The sequence below is a fragment of the Eumetopias jubatus genome, unplaced genomic scaffold (genome assembly GCF_037043125.1).
Source record: "Eumetopias jubatus isolate StellerSeaLion01/CBP00866 unplaced genomic scaffold, mEumJub1_p1.0 scaffold_3, whole genome shotgun sequence".
Classification (NCBI taxonomy): Eukaryota; Metazoa; Chordata; class Mammalia; order Carnivora; family Otariidae; genus Eumetopias; species Eumetopias jubatus.
Genome location: NW_028274809.1, coordinates 172,654,214 through 172,672,412, shown reverse-complemented (window position 1 = coordinate 172,672,412; position 18,199 = coordinate 172,654,214).

Genomic DNA, 18,199 nt, shown 5'->3' with positions numbered 1-18,199 from the left:
CTCCCACTCCCCCTGCTTGTGTTCCCTCTCTCTCTCTGTGTCTCTCTCTGTCAAATAAATAAATAAAATCCTTTTTTTAAAGATTTTATTTGTTTGACAGAGAGAGACAATAAATAAAATCTTTTTTTAAAGATTTTATTTGTTTGACAGAGAGAGACACAGAGAGAGAGAGGGAGCACAAGCAGGGGGAGTGGGAGAGGGAGAAGCAGGCTTCCCGCCGAGCAGGGAGCCTGATGCGGGGCTCGATTCCAGGACCCTGGGATCATGACCTGAGCCAAAGGCAGACACTTAACGACTGAGCCACCCAGGAAACCCCAGTTTCACTAATACTTTTACCACTGCATAATAAGAGACCCATTTTCTCTAGGATCACTAACAGTCCCCTCTAGGCTTTTCTATTTTCCATTTGACTCCAGGTACCAAAGCCAATGCTCAGTATTACAGGTTTTTATGAAGGCATCATTCTACTTCCAATATATGTTCACATTATTTATTATTGCATTTAAAAAGTACACCCAAATTTAGTCAATTAAAACAGCAACAATTTTATTATATATTATGATTTTATGAGTCATAGATTTACTCAGTGCTTAGCTGGCACATTTCTTCTGTCACACATGGCATTGACGTGAGTAACTCAGTGGAATTTAGCTGGCAACTGGGCTGGGCATGGGGTGGTTTCCAAGATGTCTTTACTCATATGCCAGGTGCCTTGGAGGAGAGCCGGTAGCCAGAGCTTCTCTCTCTCTTTGTACTGTTAGCACTTCTCCACATGATATCTCCTGAAAGATTGTTGAACTTCTTCCCTGGTGGTTTAGGAATCCTGGTAGCTGTGGTACACGCCACAAAGCTTTTCATGGACTTACCTTGGAAGTCCTAGAATGTCACCCCATTATCGTGTATTTGTCAAGTATGCTCTTTAAGCCAACCCAAAGTCAAGAGAAAGAAAATTCGATTCCAGCTCTAACAGGTGGGGTAACGAAGTATTTATGGTGTTCTGTAATCTGCCATACTGCTCTTAAATTTAACATTATTTTTTCGACACTGTCATACTTATTTTTCCTATAACTTCTGTCATCATTAAGCACTTGTTTCTTTTTAAACAAATCTTTGCTTATTTTTCTGACCCATCACTTCCAGTTTTCCTTACAGCAGTTTTCTCTTGAATTTTATTTGTGGTCTCTTTTTCACTTATCCTTTCATTATCCTGTTTTAGCATTCATTCCCGAATCGTAAACTGAACTTCCATCATCCAAATAAGTATCATTATTTAAGATGGTGTTCACTTTTGATCTGACTATTCATCATTCTACTGTACATTTTCATTTGGTTGGCTCAGAGATACCTTAACCTCAACATGTCCAATATAGAAAATTCATTTATCCTGTGCCCTCCAAATCAGTTTGCTCTTAGTGAATAGAAACACTATGCAATTAATTGCTACCAAGAGAAGACGTAACATTTCCCTTCCAATTCCTTTTCTTTTCTATACAAATGATGCCAAAGTCTTCCCATCCTTCTCTTGTATATTTTCTCTGAGTTGATTCACATTTTTCTGCATATAATGTCACTTTTCCTTAAGAGAGCTTCTATGGTCCTGAGTAATGTGTCTCCTGCTTACATCTCCAACCTCACATTTTGCATTTGTTACAAGTCATCTACTATTCACACAAATCAAATGTGTTTTATTTCCTGAATGACTCCTTATTTCTTTTTTCCCTATATTTTGCACAAAATGTTCTTTTTTACTGGTACTCCTACTTCCATCCATGATTCATTCATCTTGCCAATTTTTGCTCATTGTGGAAGGATTACAGCCTTTCACCAGCTTTATATGATGCTCCCAGGTGAAGATTCTGTAGCCTCCCATGTATTTGTGTAACTTGCCAAACTTGATTATCAAAACACTTTATCACACAGCATTTTAATTGAATTTTCCACTACATCATATGTTTTATAAGGGAAGCCATGATCTGTTATCATAATCACCTTTTCTCCTGTAATTCTGAGTCATTTACTTAGTAAACTCCCACAAAATATTTCATGAATATGTACACTAATGTACATATGAAGTGTGGACTTTCTGAATGAGGCATAGCATTTGTCCAGCTGATCCTGGTTTCTAACTCTAGCTTCTTTCATTACTAGTTCTATACCTAAAGCAATCAATATAACTCTCTAAGGTTCTGATTTCCCATCTGCAGGATGTACCATGGGTAGGATATCATCTTACAGGGTGGCATTTGTTGAGTCAGAACACATTCTCACTTCCCATGTTTACCTAGAAGGAAGGGAACATCTACTCTCCCTAGAAGGGGAAAGAATAGGCACAATATGTACAGGCTTTCTCTGCTCCCTCTCTTGCTCTTTTTGTTCTTCTCTCATTCTTTTTGGACCTCCTTCATATAGCACTCATTCCCATCTGGTCATACAAGAAATAAGCTTTTCTATCTAGGCATGACTTGCCAAGCAACCTAAATCTTTGGTCTTTATTAGAATTCAAACTGTTTGATTTCTCTGTCAGCCTAGCCTATCTACCAATTGTTTCCTAATATGAGAAAAGAAGAAAGGAAGTATTTGGTTTTGGATTTTTTTTTTTTTTGGTCTTCTACAATTTGAGTGATAATACATGTACTATGCAGATATTAATTTAAAAATCTGGTGTCTAAAAAAAGAAAAATACAAGGGAAATAAAAATATACTTTTCATAATAAAAAGTTCAATTTCTACAGATATTTTGGAAAAAAGAGTGGTATTATAATAAAAATATTTATGTATGTATGTATGTATTGAGGGGAGGGGCAGAGGAAGAGGAAGAGAGAGAGTCTTATGCAGACTCTACACCCAGCACAGAGCCTAGTCTCACGATCTAATGACCCTGAGATCATGACCTGAGCCAAAATGAAGAGTTGGACATTTAACCGACTGAGCTATCCAGATGCCCCATCATAAAAATATTTAAATCACAGCAGTGTATGCAAGATGTGATTCTTATACTCAATTGAAAAGACTTGGACTTTAATTAAAATTGCTATGAAGAAGTAAGTAATTTGAAAAACAACTATGGAACATACGAGACCCCATGTTCAATTTTTTTCAAAAGGTAAATTTCAGTTAAAGATGTTAGAAAACAACAGATGGATTCGGGATTAAAATGGGTCTGGATTCCATGTCTGCTGGAACTGTACCTCCTATTTTCCAGAGGGGAATGACTGACACTTGGGGTTGTACAGTGGGGCATGACTGCCCATAGTTTTTGAGTGGCTCAAAGCCAGCATTTGGGAATTGAATGGACACATATGGTTGATGTCTTTTTCCAGGATTTCATTTGTGGTTTTGTGACGATTTTTTGGTCATTATTTTTGGGGGTTTTTTAATGAGCTTTCATTACAAAATATCTATATTAATTTTACTTTCTAATTATTTTGGTAATCTGTGTCTGCAGTTTTATAAATTTTTCTCACTAATTATAATTTAAAAAAATATATTCTTCCAAGGTAACTCAGGCTTTTTTTTCTTGCCAATGTAAGTGGAAATCTTTTCAAATTATATGTGATGTTTTCTAAATGATTATTTTTGGTTTGATGAATGCTTTTGATTTGTGTGTGTTGGTCCTGTATCCAGAAATGAATGATTTATAGCTTTTCTTTCTTTCTTTCTCTTTCTTTCTTTCTTTCTTTCTTTCTTTCTTTCTTTCTTTCTTTCTTTCTTTCTTTCTTTCTTTCTCTTTCTTTCTTTCTTCTTTCTTTCTCTTTCTTTCTTTCTTTCTTTCTTTCTTTCTTTCTTTCTTTCTTTCCTCTTTTTTAGATTCCACATGTAGACAAGTATATTCAGTAAATATTACTAAATTTATTGGTTAATGTATTATTTATAACTTTTCAACTATGTTAAGGTGGTATATTTTTAACTTAGTATAAATTTTGGTTTTTACTTTATTATTTCAGTATGCTTTTGAAAAAAATTATAAAACAGTTTGGATCATCTTTTCTCTTTTTCAACTCACAAAAACAATTTCTATAAGCTATAAATATTTTGGTAAAATTTTCCGAGTTTTTATACTGCATGTGTGTGTGTGTTTAAAGACATTGGTTTCATATCAGCAGTGCAAGTATCAACAATAGCTCGATTTTAATATTTTCTCTTGAGTTATTTTTAAAAATTGTCCTATACTTCATTTTCCCATTAGCTTTCAAAATTATTTGTATAAAGGTGTAAGAGCACTTAAAAATAGAAAATGTATATGTATTTATCTCACATTTTAATTTTTATGTTATTTCTTCTTTCTTTCCTTCCTTCCTTCCTTCCTTCCTTCCTTCCATCTTTCTTTCTTTCTTTCTTTCTTTCTTTCTTTCTTTCTTTCTTTCTTTCTTTTTCTTTCTTTCTTTCTTTCTTTCTTTCTTTCTTTCTTTCTTTCTTTCTTTCTTTCTTTCTTTCTCTCTCTCTCTCTCTCTCTTTCTTTCTTTCTTTCTTTCTTTCTTTCTTTCTTTCTTTCTTTCTTTCCTTCCTTCCTTCCTTCCTTCCTTCCTTCCTTCCTTCCTTCCCCTCTTTCTTTTCTTCTTGCTTATCTTTCTAGAAATGTGTCCAAAAGTAAAATTCAAAGGTCTGTGCACTCAATTTCTGGAAACTGTGCAGAGAATGGGATCAGTGAATAGGTCAGGGGTACTCTATATTTGACCACTGCTTAAGGGAACTAGCTGAAAATTACATCTTGGCTATTCTGGAAATATCAAGAAAGAGAGCAGGTAAAGTAGATATTGTACCCGAGAAAAAAAGCATCGCTAAATGATATATCAGGCTGTGTGGCTGACTTTTCCATATGTTAGTTCTTATCTTATACTTTGGTTCTTGGCAACCACCAATACATTAAAAAAGACCTCAAAAAAATTTTAACACACTATGGGTGATATAAACTTGATATTGAAAGTTAGAATATAGTTAAACACAAGGATTGGTATGCACCCTAAAATGACTTGGTTGAGAAATAAAGTCTTATCAAAAAGATCTTTAAAAATCTTCAGAAAGCTCATTTATAACAATCTTCTCCAACTTTTTAGTCTGTGTTTCTTTTGTTTGTAAAAGTGGTTTTCCACGAACAGCTGAGCCATGGTAAGTATCTGACACCAGGTAAAAGACTGCTTGCTCAGTGCTATTGTCTCCAAGGAAGACTTTTTGGATGAGCATCAAGACCTTTTGAGTACTGCAAATATTAGGTTGGAGGGAGAATGTAACTTGGTGTGTTGGCTGAATGAGAGATAAATCTCAAATGGTCAATACCTCCTTAAATGCTTTTTTTTAAAGATTTTATTTATTTATTTGAGAGAGAGAGAGAGAATGAGCGAGACAGAGAAAGCATGAGAGGGGAGAGGTCAGAGGGAGAAGCAGACTCCCCACTAAGCAGGGACCACGATGTGGGACTCGATCCTGGGACTCCAGGGACACAACCTGAGCTGAAGGCAGTTGCTTAACCAACTGAGCCACCCAGGCATCCCCCTCCTTAAATGCTTTTTCACTGCTCTGGACTCTGGAAAAACTGAATGATTCCATATAAGCAGTGGGAAACTTTTCAGTGTATCTAAAATATGGTCATGATTAATCTTAAAAACTGACAATGTATATGGTTGAAGCTTTTCCAAATTGTGTTTCTTTTAGTCTTCTAAGCCCCAGTTTGATGAATTGATCACTGAGCCCGTTGAATATTTTGCTTTGTCTTATCTTTCTAATTTGTTCTCATGGCTTTTTGTTTTTGTAGGGTCTAACTGAAGAGTTTTTACAAGGAAAGTATAAGACTGATTCTCATGCCTTCAAAAGCTGCAATTTATGGAGATTGGAGGGAGAGCTAGGTGATACAAAAGAGATAAAAGAAAGTTTTGCAAAGAATTTAGGAACAGAAAAACCCTTTGTCTAGTGTGTCACAATGGAGGGAGAAGGAAGGAAAAACATTCTTTTGGGCATGAATATATGGAAGGTAGATGTATAAGTGATAGAGACATAAAAGGACCCTACATATGAATAAACATTTCCCCTCCGGAGGGGCTAGGGTGGCTATAGGTGTGAAATTATTTTCATTGAACACCATGAAAATATTCTGAAAGATTGATAAGGTTGGGAAAGAGAGAGTATAACAAAATTCTGTGAGCTATCATGATCCTTTACACTCTCTCTTTCCCCTCTCTTGACTCTCAGGAATTAGAACTCCATGGTACAGCTGGTGGGTCTGAGCTGAGTCATTATCTGGGTGTCTTTACTGTTATAACTTGTACCTAGAAGATGAGATGGCTTGCAGAACTTTATATGCAACTATTTTAGACTTGATTTTGGTGTTTGTCTTAAACTTTTCTTTTGAGAAATAATATTAAAATAATAGAATTTATCCAAATATAAATGTTTCCAGTATACATGCACTATATCATATATTATCATCTGAAACCTACCTATTTTAACTCAAAATTTTCATTTTTGCTGATTCCAGCCCTTTAAAACCAATTCTACACAGTACTTGCAAAAAATAAGCCTCATTTATTCCTGCAAATTCAGCTCTGGAGATTATTTGGCAATTCTTATTCCTCTGCTTTAAATTTTTTCTAATAATAAACTATTCTAGGTGTTCAACTCAAATGTCCAATTCTTAGTCTGTTCAAAAGACTGTATTGGAAGAGCAATGCCTCAGAAAAAGTTGGCAATTTTTTAAAAGCTTCCCAAGGCTATCTCTCTTTTTTCTTTTGTTTCTTTGTGGTGATGTTGCTGGTAGGAAATTTATTTAGAGGTTTGGGGTGAGGATGGAAGTCATCAAGAGGAAATTGGTGGTTCTGGGAAAGAGACAAAAACAGAGAATGTGAAGGTTTTTCTAAATGCTAAGAGAAAGGATGGACTGTCAGTCACTAACTTTTGTAAAGATGTAAGGAATTAACAGTGGAGAGGATCATGTGTAGCTGCTGGTCTGGGCCATCTGTTGATGAAAATACAAATAAAAGGATAAGACCTTTGTATAAGCATTGCAGCGTCTAACAATGAGAATGAATAGTCTACTTAAGAGAGAAATTATGGGTTTTAATCATAATTTGTGCATATATTTTTCAATGAATATCAATAAGATGGTTAAGCAAGCTCTTATTATTCGGAGTAAAAATAAAAATAACTCAAAAGAAGAATGCTTAGATGTTTACATTAAATTGATTTCTGAATTATAAAAATAAATGTGTTTTTGGGCGCCTGGGTGGCTGAGTTGGTTAAGCGACTACCTTCGGCTCAGGTCACGATCCTGGAGTCCCGGGATCGAGTCCCGCATTGGGCTCCCTGCTCAGCGGGGAGTCTGCTTCTCCCTCTGACCCTCTTCACTCTCGTGCTCTCTGTCTCTCATTCTCTCTCTCTCTCAAATAAATAAATAAAATCTTTAAAAATAAATAAATAAATATGTTTTGGGAAATATTTTGCTTAGTGCTATTGCTTCCAGGAAAGTATATTTATTTATTTTTTTAAAAGATTTATTTATTTATTTGACAGAGAGAATGAGATAGAGAGAGAGAGAGCATGAGAGGGGGGAGGGTCAGAGGGAGAAGCAGACTCCCCGCTGAGCGGGGAGCCCGATGATGCGGGACTCGATCCCAGGACTCCAGGATCATGACCTAGCCGAAGGCAGTCGCTTAACCAACTGAGCCACCCAGGCGCCCAGGAAAGTATATTTAGATGAGCTTGAAGAGTTTTGGGACACTGAAAATATTTTATGGGCAAGAGAATATAACCGGGTGTCTTGGCTAAGCCAGCTTAAACTCAAATTGATCTGTTTGTGGAAATAGAAAACAATAGAGTCATGGACTCTATCGCTATAAGAAAGGTAAAATAAAATAATAAAATAAAATAAAATAACAAGGCAAATATATAGGAGGTTTTTTCCTGTCATGCAACAAAGCCATTGACCTCAAAGTACTTTTTTAAAGTTTATTTTCTAAATCTAGAGACTATCCTTTTGAAAATAAAAGCCACGCATTTTGTAGCAAGTCTAAATGCCTCGTTTCTACCAATAAGATCATTAAAACTGTTTGTTGGGAAGACATGTAGTGTAATAATATTGGCTACTTTTCTAAAGACAACTTTCTGAATGAATAGCCTAACCCTCTACTATTACCTCCATTTATATGAAAATTTGCTGAAACTATTTATTGCAGAACATCACTAGTTTTATTTAATAGGAAGAGTTGCTACTCAGCAGCAACATATAAGGTTTTGTTTCATGAAGCCAGTTCAGATTTAGAAAAAAAAAAAAAAACTCATTAAAGATTTCAAGAGTGTATTGTGATAACAAACTAGAGGAGGAGAAATAGCCAGGTTTTACTGTTTGGAAAATTAGGAAGCAAGAATGATTGATGGAAGTCCCTATAGCCTTTAAAGATAAAACTAAGTTTGCATAAAACAAGGGTTATGCTGGTGGGTAGAAAAATAGTGATGCTATTACAAAGACAGGTGGGTAGACAAAGATATACAGCTCAATATCACAATGCCAGAACAAAAGTTCCCCAAATCCTTAACTCTTTTGTGGCTAGGAAAATTCAAAATTTGTTCTTCAAAGAGCCATATTAAAGATGCTTGGGATATTTTTTAATAGATGGGATAAATAAAGGAAAAGTAGATTCCTGACTGGTATAATTTAAGGAATATACATAATCAGGATTTTTCAAAAGGTGATAATTTATGCTCCCAGCATCCATTCCTTGTATGAAGAGCCAGTCTTAGGTTCTATGGGAAGCACAGAGTACACAAAAAGGTTTGATAGCTAAGAAGAATCATGAATTCATGATTCTTGGGCACTGTATTCCCTTCTAACAGTTCAACTCAGAAAGTCTCAAGCACTGGAGTTTTTACACAGGAAGTTGTGAATTAAAGCAATTGGAAACTAAACATTCTTCTAGCCTCATATTTTGATAACATGTGAACTAACTAGATACATAAAGAAGGCACAGCAGGACTGAAGAAGGATTATGGTCATCATCCTACATATAGGCAGTTCAAATACAACGTTTTAAAGTGAGTCTTTTAGAAAAATGGATGCAATGGCATCAACCAAATCTTTCTCCCAATTCCTCATTGTTGGTTAAAATGCTCACATGGGCTTTGTCCTACCAGAAAGAAGTGACTGGTGGTGGGAAACAGAAAGATACCTCTTGGATATTGGCTTAACTGATGCTGGACATGAAAATTCAGTTATTTTAAAGGTGAAGCTCATCAACTAGTTAATCTCCACAGTACCGATCACGTAAGTGATAATGGCTTATAGCTAGAGCTTACTCTTCCAGTGGATATTCCATAACTTTTATTCTATATAGGAACATATTCACTATAATTTCACTTCACAGGACCTCTTTGCATTTTTAAAAAATCTTTGAGGACCCCAGAAGTTTTTATTTATTGAATTTACCATACTCACATTGCTACAACCATCTCTGTTGTACCTGAGAACATGAGTCACCATCCCTTTTGGCAATTATGGAAGGTTGGGTTTTCCTTGGTTCTGACCTAAGCAACATTTAGGTGAAAGTCTTTTCTTACAGGCATTAAGCAATTATGGGATATCAGAAGCTGATAAGAGCAGAAAGGAGAAATTTTGAAAAGCAGGGGTTTCATGATGGTGTAAGTGAAATATTTTGAAAAATGTCAATAAAACAGCCATTATGATTAATTGGAATGTTTTGGGAAGATTTTAAGAATGTCTGGAATATTTATTGGATAGGTAATATTTGAACTAGAAAAAAATGCTGTTTAAAAATGTCTTTTTATGACCATTCTTATCATTTGGGAGTAGCCTTGTCAATATGGGTTTATGGGTTCTGTAAGTCTCCTGAAATATTTGTATCATAACCAAAGACTGCTATTATTACTACTACCACTACTATTACTTTTACTAGAAAACAACTACTAACAACTAACATTTACTGTCCACCCACTACCTGACAGTCATTTTGTCAGAAGCTATTGTTTTGCTCAACCATTTCAAGGTACTCCTCCATTCCTCTTTTAGAGGAGAAGAAACAGCATCACACCCAAGAACACAGAACTAGTTAAGTGTAGAGATGGAAGGAGCTCCTTGCTTCATGATTCTTCCTTCGTCTCTCAGTGGAGTTCATTAGTGGAAAAAAATGTTAGTGGTCAACTGTACGTTCTGTAGAGCATCTCCTTATTCATATGTTTCAACTATTACACTTGAAAAATAATAACTGCTACACCAATCAATACAAAGGGGTTTCTGAGAGTTTTGAATTATGCAATCTATGGGAATCCTCTATGAAATTTAAACATATATATGGAATCTTTGTAAAATCAAATTGAGATTGAGTGTACATGGAGGAAAAAGAATATAAGTAAATTTATTTTTGCACATCTTTAAAATTCTTTTGGAATAATGTAAGCATCATCTACCTCCACTAAATTAAGAATTCCCCAAAATGAGAGATACAGAATAATTCCTATATTTATCAACCCTTTAGTTTTCTTTCTTATAATATTTGGGTGATTTTGCATCAAACATGTGGACAACAGTACTAGAAAATCAGCCATGTAGAGACAAGACCAAAATAAAACCTATCTGAAAATGTGCATTCATTTATTCACTTTGACTAAATGATAATATATATATTTAATAAAATTTTAAACTTTTTTAATGAATAAAATCACAAATAATTTTCACTATATGACTGAACTGGAACAATAAATTTTGAATAGTTATTTTTAAGATATTAATGTTAAATCAAATCAAAACTATTTTATTAGTGAAAAAAAGAGTCTTACCCATCCAAAGTATTTTAAAAATACAATCATAATACTTTGTTTTGAATATACTGTACATATTTATTGTATACTTTTTATCATATTCTATTTTTAGAAAAAGACAAATCTGGTTTTTAATCCTGGTTCTCTATTTACTGAATGGGCAAAATTGGTAATTTATCTAAAAGTTCTAAAAAAATTCTTAATTTCATCATCTATTGAAAGGAGGAGTCAGTATTAGCACCGTAGGGTGATTTAAGAATATAATGAGTAGGAAAAGGTTTGAATGGAGAGACGGTAATACTGATAAACTGTATTCATATTAATAGTGAACAAAGGAGCAACAATAGTGGAAGTTGTATCAGTGATAGAAGTAGTCATGAGATAGCATAGTTAGAGCAAAAGTTACAATTTTACTATTTTTTTGGCAAAACACAGAAAGCATGGAAGAAATTTTGCCCATAATTTTCCAGCTTGGTGTTTTGCATATTTTCTCTCTCTCTTCCTCTCTCTCTCCCTATATTGTCTGTCCTCTACTTTAAAAGTAAATTGTTAAAAAAAAAAAAGAAGATGATAGCAGGAGGGGAAGAATGAAGGGGGGGGAAATCGGAGGGGGAGATGAACCATGAGAGACTATGGACTCTGAGAAACAAACAGGGTTCTAGAGGTGATGGGTATTAAGGAGGGCATGTTCTGCATGGAGCACTGGGTGTTATACGCAAACAATGAATCATGGAACACTACATCAAAAACCAATGATGTAATGTATGGTGATTAACATAACATAATAATAAAAACAATAAATTGCTCACATTTAAAATTTTCTGAATTTGGATATGCATCTGAAAGCCAATGATATCTCAGTCCTATAATTGCAATTTTTTTCTTATAGTACATTGTTTTAAAAGCACCAAACCTTGAAATATTACACATATTTTGAAGTATAGTTTTCAGTCTTTTCTTCATTTGCCATTTCAGTAAAAGCATCCTAAAATATATATTTTAAGCATGATGTTTTACAGGTTTTTACCATATGTATTTTCAGCTGTTCTTAGTGTTGGATATTCAAGTTATTTTTTTCGCTTTTATGAACAAAGCTGCCTTAAACATCACTTTGCATAGATCTAAGTGAACATCTCTTCTTTGATTCCTCTGAAGATCTTTCTATCAGTGGAATTTCATTGTCAAAAGATAGAAATATGTTTGTTATTTGTAGGAGCTTTTCTTTTAGATTGCTTCTAATCAAAATTTTTAATTTCAAAACACATGTTTGCACATTTTAGAAAATAAACAAGATATGATAATTAAAAAGATAAATCCTTTACCAATTATTTATGGTTAAGAACACCTGCATATTTTAAAAAAAAGAACATCTGTGTATTTGTCTACTAACAGTTCTTTTGTGTTATTTTCATTAATTTGGTACATAATATTCTTTTTTTCAAGTTTTTATTTAAATTCCAGTTAGTTAGCATACAGTGTAATATTAGTTTCAAGTGTACATTTCAGTGATTAATTACTTACATACAATACCCAGTGCTCTTCACAAGTGCTTTCCTTAATCCCCACCACCTGTTAGACTTATATTTTTAACTTAATAGTGCTTTATAAGTAAGAATTTCAACTTTATAGGTGTCATACTGTATTCTAATTGTACTTTAATATATTTAACCCACGTTTCTGTTTTTTCATTTAAATAGGCTATACTATTCATAAATTTAGATATAGAAGTTATTTTGTTTTTTTAACTAAATTCCTAAATATAGATTTCTTTTTGAAAATGTGTATGGGTATTCTAAGACTTTTGATATATACTCACAATTTTCAGAAAGATACTAACAATTGCCACTTTTACCAGCATCTTCTAGCTACGGAGTTGTCAGGCCAAATATAGGTCTCCCCTTCCAACATTATCAAGCTAAAAAAGATCCAAGATAAGATAAATCAGGCCTAGAAACTGTGGACAGATACGTGGAGTTGATTTTTTGTTTCTTTTCTTTCTTTCAACATTTGTAGATAGGACCAGAAAAAATTAAATCCTGCTACTGACAAAGCAGGGTATTATGTAGGAGGTAAGTAATAGTAATTGTGGAAGAAACTATTCCCCCCATCCTAGCCCAAGAGAGTTCATTGAATTAGTGTCATTCAGTCTGTGAGGTGACTTATCAGCCTTATGTTTAGTGAGAAAAGAAAAACCTGCATATGAGTTAGAGTGTGCATGCTTGTTTTAACATTAAGCAAATATATCTAGTAATTATGTCCTTGCAGAAAATAATCTTTTTTTTCAAGTTATGACTTCGTAGTCATTCAAAACTCAACTTGGTTTTGCATTTAATTATAGGTGTTTCAACCTTTCTCTATTTGGATCTTCACAGGAACATCAGCAAAGTCCTACTGTGGATCAGATAATCTTCCATTTAATCGGTGTGTCTTGAAAATTGGTTTTATATTAGTTTGAAGAATCTAAAACAAGTTTTTATTTTGTATTAGTGTGGAGATAATTATGTAAAGCTAATTTCAGTGCAGGATAAGAAACACAACATTATTTTTACCATGGAGACATTAACAAATGAAGCCATCCTCTATGGCTTTACTGATAAAGATAGAGAAGGACGTCACTGATCTTGGATTCATTTTATAATTATTATTTTAATAAAACCATGTGAAAGATGAAAATAGGTATCCTTAAGGCACTTTTATAATTTCTGTGGTGTCTTTAAATTCTTATGAATCTTAATGCTTAATAGTTTCTTTGAATGATCTATGATTTGCTACCCCAGTTTACAAACACATTGCTTGTTATTACTTCCTTAGGGTATGGTTGTCCTGAATATCACAAAGAAAGATAATATTATTTTTATTTTAATTTGTGGGTGACTTGTTTCTTATAATACTACACAAAATTAAATCAAAATAATTTATGAATCAGTTATAATAAACCTGGCATATATAATTGATTCCAATTTAAAGCAATTGACAAGTATGGACACTAATGCCTTCATTGCATTTCTTGAATCTTTCGCATGTGTTTGGTAAATTCATTACACATATAACACAATAAGGGTGAAAACTTTATTTTATTTTTTTAAAAGATTTTATTTATTTATTTATTTGAGAGAGGGAGAGAGAGAGAGAGAGAGAGAGAAACAGCATGAGAGGGGAGAGGGTCAGAGGGAGAAGCAGGCTCCCCACTGAGCTGGGAGCCCGATGTGGGACTCAATCCCAGGACTCCGGGATCCTGACCCGAGCCGAAGGCAGTTGCCTAACCAACTGAGCCACCCAGGTGCCCCAAGTGCGAAAATTTTAAATGACAAATTTACCATACCACATGGTTTGGGAATTTTTCCTTAAGGAAATAGTGTGTCAATGCATAGTTCTTTCCAGATAAATATGTGTTCTTAAACAATCAAGTAAAATTCATTCAAATGAACACATTAATAAATGGTGGAATATATTACAAGTACATCCTCCATATTGATAACATGTCAAAATTGAAAAATAATTCACCAAAAATTATTGGTTAATTCCGGTGCTGACTGGGATTAAGTACAACTTTGCATTATTATTCCTAAACTTCTTACACTGAAAATCAGGGTATCCTCCCAAGAACCAGATAACTGAGATTATGTGCAATCCATCTGTGTTTTATTCAATCACTCACTATATTTCTTTTGAACCCTAATGTGTGCAGATCACTGCTCAATGCCAAGGGTACATAGGAGTTAATAAAATACTCCTCCTATCTTTATGTATTTTACAATCCAGTTTGGAAGAAGCAAATTTAATGCAACTGCTAATTATTATACAATATACACTCCATCCATAGAGCAAAAGTGCAGGAATATTCTAAAGAATTCCAAGGGTTAATCACTACTTAGGAATCAGAAATGTTTTATGAGACACACAATTTAAACTATCTTTTGAAAATGAACAAAAAGAAGACAGAAGTCCTTTAGCCATGAAATGTAATTTAGCTGCTCTCGCCTGTTCTTACTCACATGGACTCAATCACTGAATGGCAGTTTATTTTACTAAATTACTCCTTATGTGGGACAAATTGTCCTTCCTCTAGTGACTTGATGAGCAAGGTACACAGCATGACGAGTGAGTACAACGAGAGAGGAAATATTATTCTTTAGGGTATTAATAATCCCTTGTAATTCTCCAAGCTTATTTTTTAAATTAAAGTGGAATATTTATTAGCTTGTTCTAACTATGCAAGCCTCTGTGAGATAAGCAATTTTAGATAATTTCAGATAATCGTGTGAAATACTCAAGGCCAATTTTAAAGATGTAAAAACTGAGGCCGTGAGAGACCTTGGTCTGAATAACTCTTGAACACAGGCTTGGGAATTTAATCCAGATATTTTGACTCCTATTTTAATTTCTCTTTTTACTGTACCACATTGCCTCTTATAAATAGGTTTAGCATTTGGATACTATGTTCTGTTATTAAAGCAGCTCACCACCCATCTTTTATATGTGGTAGAAAATAGGTTTAAGGGCGCCTGGGTGGCTCAGTCGTTAAGCGTCTGCCTTCGGCTCAGGTCATGATCCCAGGGTCCTGGGATCGAGTCCCACATCAGGCTCCCTGCTTAGTTGGAGACCTGCTTCTCCCTCTCCCACTCCCCCTGCTTGTGTTCCTGCTCTCGCTGTGTCTCTCTGTTAAATAAATAAATAAAATCTTTAAAAAAAAAAAAAAAGAAAAGAAGTTTAAGCCTCTCCAGGGGAGTTCTTAACCTGGAAAGGAAGAAAATGCATCACAGGTGAAAGACAGCAGAACAATGTGACCTGCTGCTAATTTGCAGTGGTATTCATTTGGGTGGGATTTGACATTTCTAGGTAGATGTATATTTGTGATTGATATTTCATTCTTTAAAGCACAGCCTTTATAACAGCTGTGAAATGTCAAGTTATTAATTTACACATTGCAAAATGTAGTGTTAGGAAACCGATTTGCATCTTTCCAAATTCAACCCCAGGGATACCAGGGATACTTTTGAGATCAGCACATCATGAAGAAGATTATCCCTATCAGCATAACTCTAAAGATTGCTTCTCAACTTTCAGCTCCACATATAGGCAAAGGGATGAGAAAGGTGTTTCGGTCCAGCCATGGGAGATGCAATCCAAACGGGAGGAGGTATACTTGGCAAGTTGGGACATGAGGGGTGGGGCATTTTCCTTCTCATCTTTTTTTTGTTTTTGAGTTATTTTATATCTTCTTGGGAGGAGGGTCCAGGGCTGAAAATACAATGGATTCCTGCTTACTACAGTAAAACTATTTCATCTTAAATAACATGCAAAGCCTATGTTACAGGTTGTCTCCCTGAAATATTTTCTTTGATTATTTTTCCTACAGTGTAGATGCAAACTTTAATAGTGAGCAGTATTGTCTAGTTTTTCGGGGGCATGCATTTTAAGATATACGAAACACTTTCATAATAAACTTTTTGAGAGCAAATCCATGATTTAATGTTCAAATTCTATTGGAAATAACACTTATAAATTGCATTAGAGTTGAATGAATTTTTAATCACTGACCCCCACATTTTTTTTTAATTTTAGAGGGTTATATTAACTGGGCCTTCATTTTATATTATATAAAATATTTAAATAAGCTTTTCAATTCAGTCATTAGCAAAGAAAAAGAAGGCTAAAACAAAAAAATAAAGGTGGTTCTCATTTCCTTAAAGATATCACTATCACATTCCTGACTGTCATTTTAATTGGGCAAAGACCCAAAATATTTTTTCAGAAACATATTTACATATTTCAAATATGTTAGTTCCTTACTGAGCAATTTGAATCTTCATAAGAAAATGGAATTTTTTGGCAAAGATAAAAAGAAAAAAATTTAATCTGTACTATGTGATAAGAGATTAACTGAATGATGCTGAATTCATAAAAAACTAATATATTGATGGTGATATTATTAAGTTAGATGAGTAAAATGATAACTACGGAATGTAACTATTTTTAACATTTTATTTATTTATCTGAGAAAGAGAATGATTGAGAAAGAGAGAGAGAGAACACGAGTGGGGGCATGGGGAGAAGGAGAAGCAGACTCCCCACTGAACAGGGAGCCCAAGACACAGGGCTGCATCCCAGCCCCGTGAGATCATGACCTGAGCCTAAGGCAGAAGCTTAACTGAGTAAGCCACCCAGGTGCCCCGATAACTATGAAATGTAGCTTAAAGGGAATATTAAAATTTTTTTCTCCGGTGCCTTAATCTCAGTGGCATAAATTGGATCACTGAAGGTTATAAATGTATTCCACAACAACTGAGGTTTTTCTGAGATCTGCTTTTTAAAACAAATCATTGTGTCTTCACATTTTATTGAAATGTAACGGTAATATTTTACTCAATAATGGATAAGTTCACTGATGATTGTTTAGAAACAATTAATTTGAAGTTACCTTGCATTATTAACAAGTGACAATATTCTCCAAAATCATAATTAGACTGACATCCCCCATCCACCGCAGACCTGCCTCCATTATTAAATCCAAGAAGAGAATCAAATGCATTACTTGCAATGGCTTTCCTGGTGGTGTTCTAAAGACAATATAGAACAACAACATCTGATATATTTTCTAAAATCTTTAGCCAGAAAATAACAAAAGACTATAAATTAGCTAATTAACATGCTTTTATATTTTAGGATACTTATCAATTAGTGAAGTCATAGCAATATTAGGTAAAACCTTCATCCAAATGCTAAATTAAAAAAAATCTGTTTATCTTCTTATCTGAAACATGATAATATTGGCTAAAGTTACATTTACTGAACATTTATCAAGTCCTAGACAATGCATCACATTCTTTACTTCTCTGAAAACTTTTAAACCATCTATGTAGTAATTACTATTTTGTTTTACAAAAATGAAATTTATGCAAGTATTGCTCCTTTCCTAAGGTCACAGAGGTAAAAAGTGTAATGCTAGCATCAAATCCACTCTGTCTACTATACTTCAGAGTAGACACTCAGAAAAACCATGGCTCCATCATCTTCAGCATGAGGAAAGGATTTTCTCCAGCATTGAGGAGTGAAATGTAGAAGTTTGCATCACTAACCGATGTTACCCATTTGTTCAATAGTGGTAATTTCCCTCACTCCTACCTTGAGAAAACCTATGAAAATTATACAATTTAGTGTACTCTCTTGTTCCAATAATCCGTATGGATTGAAATAATCCAATAAATCACCAACTCTAAAATATCAGTATTGGCTGACATCAATCAGCTGATGGAACAGCAGGGTTGACAGGCAGGTGTGACAGTATATTTTTGCCAAAGAATTTTATAGATAGGAGAAAAATAAAGTCAAGGATGCTAAAAAAAAATGTTACTTCTCATGTTGATGATTCTGTCTTGTGTTAGATAAAGTAATAAAATGCTTCTAATATTTCACATTTTATCATATAAATTTTGTGAAA